Genomic DNA, 5118 nt, shown 5'->3' with positions numbered 1-5118 from the left:
GAACGACTTCCTCTATGCCATTACTGAACATCTTTTCTTTCAATAACTTCACGGCATTGACATTGACTCAATGCATGACTTCACGCACGCGGCATTGACATCGGCTCCATGCATGACTTCACGCACGCGGCCGACATTGACTCAATGCATGACTTCACGCACACGGCATTGACATCGGCTCCATGCATGACTTCACGCGGCATTGACTTAACGCGGCATCTTTCTCTTTTTTTTTTTATCTTCCTAATCAAGCATATTATAGATTAAAAAAGAGATATAAAGTTTAAGAAGGATCCTATCCACTATCAATATATAGAAAATATCTAAGAATATTATCTAAGAATAGGCTTTCAAAAGCATGATTGGTAACTGCCTATTGCGCAACTGAGTGCGCACATCAATTTTGAGATCGATGTATCTTAACAAATTTTCAGTCTTGATGAAGATTGGATATGTGTTGAATGTCCTTGATAATAGTTGATATGTTCAGAACGAAGAGGTATCTAGACTTTCGATGGATGTAATTACTGATTGGGAATCCCCTTCGATTATTGCAAAACATTGAATTGAGGTCATATTGGTTGCTAGCAGCGCTGCTTTTGCTTCTGCAATTAAATGGATAGTGGTTTGTACCTTTCCCGTTATTATTCCCAAAATATCTCCACTGTGATTTTTTCGAATTGCTGAGACTACTAAAAATTGATCACATACTGCTACATCAAAAGAGAAACTTTGATAGTTTGGAGAAGGAGGATATCATTTTTCTTATTCGCTTTGTTGATCAACTTTTTCCTTTCACGCTTCTTTATAGTCTTCATAGATGCGCTTGATTTGAATGTTTGCCTCCTCAACTGATAGAGAAGTGTGATTATGAATGATGTCGTTTCTCTTTCTCCAAATAAAGTCTATCATTATAGCGCGGCATTGACTTAACGCGACATCTTTCTCTTAAGTTGCCATGAAGAGATCGTTAACTGATAGCTATGGTGTGAGAAAGCGTCATGGCTTGGAGTTGTCCTTTTAAAGGAGAGTCGATGATTTCCAACTCTCTACATCCAATAAGTAGAGTGATCATCAGGCATTACATACACACGTACACTGACTAATTTCTTCCATGGTCTTATCTACAATCTCTTCTAGTTCATCCTTTTCTTTAGACACCTCTCCATGGCGCTACGATGTGTTCTTGAGCTTTAGAGGAGAAGATACCCGTAATACTTTTACTGCCCATCTCCACCTTGCTTTGAATCGAAAGGGAATCCTCACCTACTTAGATGAGGAAAAGCTTAGACGAGGTGATGAAATTTCACCTGCACTCCTCCAAGCCATAGAAGATTCAAGGATTTTCGTTATTGTACTTTCAAAAAATTATGCATCGTCAACATGGTGTTTGGATGAGTTATTGAAGATACTTGATCAAAGTAAAAAATCAAAGCAACAAAGGGTTCTACCTGTGTTTTACCATGTAGATCCATCTGATGTACGCAATCAAAAAGAGAGTTTTGGAGAAGCATTGGCTAAACATGCAGAGAATTGAATGTTGATCACATGAAGTTGCAGCTGTGGAAAGCAGCCCTTCAAGAAGTTGCCAATTTGTCCGGATACCATCTGATCAGAAATGGCTGGTATTTCTAACTGCTTAATTAATTTGTGTTGTTCATTCATGATTTCCCCACCCGTGTTGTTCCCGATTTCCCATGCATAAATCAACTAGTCTGTAACACTTGTATATAGGTTTGTATGGAACTAAAACATTAATTTCTTTATAAGTTTATTGGAAATTAAAGCTGAATAAATTGAACTAATCACAACCTGAATGAAACTATATAAAAATCTAAGTTTTTGTTTGGCCTTTTTATGATCGCCAACTAGAGTACATGCAGAGATCGATCAACTCGTACGCTTTGCTTATGTTCTTTGTCTTTCTTATTTTAGTTTATTTTCTAGTTGTGGGAAAAAAATTATTTAGATTATGTTCCTTGTTTTCATGTGAATAGCTGTATTCATTAATTAATCCTTTTTCTAATTTATATTATATATAAATAGGAACGAATCAGAATTCATTGAAGAAATAGTTCAAGACATCTCAAGAATGGCAAATGATCATTTATATTTACATGTTGCCGAGCATCCCGTTGGATTAAAACCTCATGTAGAAGATGTCAATTTGCTTTTAAGCATTGGTACGAAAGACATACGAATGATAGGAATTTTTGGAGTTGGGGGAATTGGTAAGACAACTCTAGCCAAAGCAATTTATAATTCGATTGCTTTTCGATTTGAAGCTAGTTGTTTTCTTCCAATTGATAGCGACACTTGGAATCAAGTGAATCGTTTGGTCCAACTACAAGAGACACTTCTTTTTAACATTTTAGGAGAGTGTAAAAGTTTGAAGGTTGACAATATTGATACGGGAATCAGTAAGATAAAGCGTAGGCTTCACTCTAAAAGAGTTCTTCTAATTCTTGATGGTGTAGACCACTTGGATCAATTAAAAACATTAGCAGGAGCTCGTGATTGGTTTGGTAAAGGAAGTAGAATCATCATCACAACAAGAGATCAACACTTGTTGCCTGCTCATGGAGTTGATTCAACATATGAGATGACGGGATTGAATCAAGATGATGCTTTTCAACTATTTTGTTGGCATGCTTTTAGAAGTGAGAACCCGGTTGACAGTTATGGAGAGTTTGTAGAACAGATCATAAATTATGCTGGGAGCCTTCCACTAGTTTTAACGGTGCTTGGTTCGGATTTATATGGCAGAACTAAAAAAGAGTGGGTAAGTTCAATGGATGAGTACAAGAAAATCCCTCACCAAGATATTCAAAAAATACTTCAAACAAGTTATGATAGATTAAGTGAAAACGAAAAGAATGTTTTTCTTGACATTGCATGTTTTTTCAATGGACAATGGCTTGATGATGTCATTATAAAGATACTAGATAATTTTGGGTTTTTCCCAAACTCTTCGATCCCAAGACTTAGGGAGAAGTGTCTTATTTCGAAGTCCGATGGAAGATTGCAAATGCATGACTTGTTACGAGATATGGGAAGAGAAGTTGTTCGACAAGAATCGCTCAAAAATCCAGGACCACGTAGCAGATTATTCTTTCATAAAGATGTTCGCAAAGTACTGGAGGAAGATATAGTAAGTCATATCAAAATCTCTTTCAATTAAACATTGTTTCTAATTTGGAACTTGCGACATATTATACGTGTGTGTATATAAATATATGCATAATTTATTTTTTGATCTTGTTGGCACACTTAAACATGCATTGTCTTCCTATATAGGGAACATACAGAGTTGAAGCAATTGTTGTAGATTTTCCTGAAGGTGCTGATATCATCCGCTTGAGTCCCAAGGCCTTCAAGAATATGAAAAGACTCAGATTATTTAGATGTCGCAATGCACACTTTTCTGGAGAACCTAATTGTCTACCTAATTCAGTAAGTGTGCTTGATTGGCCTAATTGTCCTTTACAATCTATGCCATCTGAATTTCGTGGAGACGAACTCTTTATTCTACGTATGCCTGGTAGTCGCATTCAAGAGATACACTTGGAATATTTTAAGGTACAACTATCATTATTTTCAATATTTCTTTCTTTAAACTTAAGTTTGATGTTCTTTTCTTTTAACAGAATCTCACTGTTATGAATTTCCGTGATTGTGATTTCTTAACGAAATTCTCGGATATTTCAAGTTGCCCAAATTTGAAGGAAATAGATCTTCGTTCTTGTAAAAATCTAGTTGAAGTTCATGATTCTGTTGGATTACAGCTTGATAAGCTTGTTAAGTTGAATCTTGGTAGATGTTTCAATCTAAAGAGCTTTCCAAGGGGACTCCAATTGAGATCTCTGAGATTCCTTGATCTCAGTGATTGCTCAAGCCTTCAAAACTTTCCTGAAATAGAATGTGAAATGAAACATTTACATGAAGTCCACTTAATGGGCACCTCAATAGAAGAATTGCCTTCATCCATTGGGTACCTCACTGGGCTTGCATATTTACTCCTAAGTCGCTCCATAAACCTCAAGCGTCTACCAAGTAGCTTTCATCAATTGAGATCTCTACAGTATATGAGCCTCGACCATTGTCCAAATATTATAAGTTTTGGGATGGAGGAGGAGATGCATAATGGACAACCCACACCTTATGTAGTGCCTACAAGCTGGGAAAATGAAGCTTCAGTAGGTGCAGAATTATTCCCATTGCCGCCTCCAACAAAATCAACCACTGCTCTTAAATTGTTTCTTATCAACTCTGGCCTATCAAAATCGAATTTCTTTGGGCCATTTAGTTGCTTTCGCAATCTGGAACTGGAAGTATTAGATCTGTCAGGTAGTGATATCGTAAGCATTCCAGCAAGCATCAAAACATTTGTCAGATTGTGGAGACTTCATTTGGATGATTGCAAGCAACTTCAAGAAATTATGGAGTTTCCACCGAATCTAGAAGAGCTTTATGCTGATGGATGCATATCACTGGAAAGATTACCAGAAATATCAAAAATATTTCATTTCCCAATGCTAAAATGGATTAAGTTGACCAGATGCTATAAATTAGTGAATAATATGGGGAATTATTGTATGCCAAATTCTGCATGGAATGAAGTAAGTCCCTCTATATATATATATATATATATATAGTTCTCTTTTCCTTATATATCCATTTGGTGTTTTGTGTGGCTAATCAATTTCTATATTTGAATATAGTTGATATATATTTAATGATTTATTCATCCAACAGGCTAAGATGATATTTCCAGGAAATAAGATTCCAGATTGGTTCAGCCATTGCAAGGAGACTTCAAATGGTAGTCATCGATGTGAATTTGATATTAAAGGGTCCCCACGGTATAATTTGGATGACATCATAGGAATTTCTTTTTGTGCTGTTATTGAACCCGTTGGGACTGAGCGTTTGACTGTTGACATCATGATAGGATCAACTAAACTCTTTGGTAACAGATGTGTAGGAAAATTTGATGAAATGGATTCAGATCATGTATGGTTCGAGCACTTACGACCACGAATTGTAGAGCCAGCAAACAATCTGAGGATTATATTTGAAAGCAATCCAAATTTAGTGACCTTCAAACGTTGTGGAGTT

The 5118-nt window shown here is 36.2% G+C and overlaps 1 pseudogene; it reads left to right on the top strand.

Annotated features, from left to right (window-relative positions):
* Positions 1-346: 346 nt before the first annotated feature.
* LOC109005569 lies at positions 347-5073 on the top strand (annotated as a pseudogene).
* Positions 5074-5118: the final 45 nt, after the last annotated feature.

Source organism: Juglans regia, chromosome 6 (assembly GCF_001411555.2).
Source record: "Juglans regia cultivar Chandler chromosome 6, Walnut 2.0, whole genome shotgun sequence".
Taxonomy (NCBI): domain Eukaryota; kingdom Viridiplantae; phylum Streptophyta; class Magnoliopsida; order Fagales; family Juglandaceae; genus Juglans; species Juglans regia.
The sequence above is the reverse complement of the archived record's forward strand: the minus strand, read 5'-3'. Positions and strand labels throughout refer to the sequence as shown.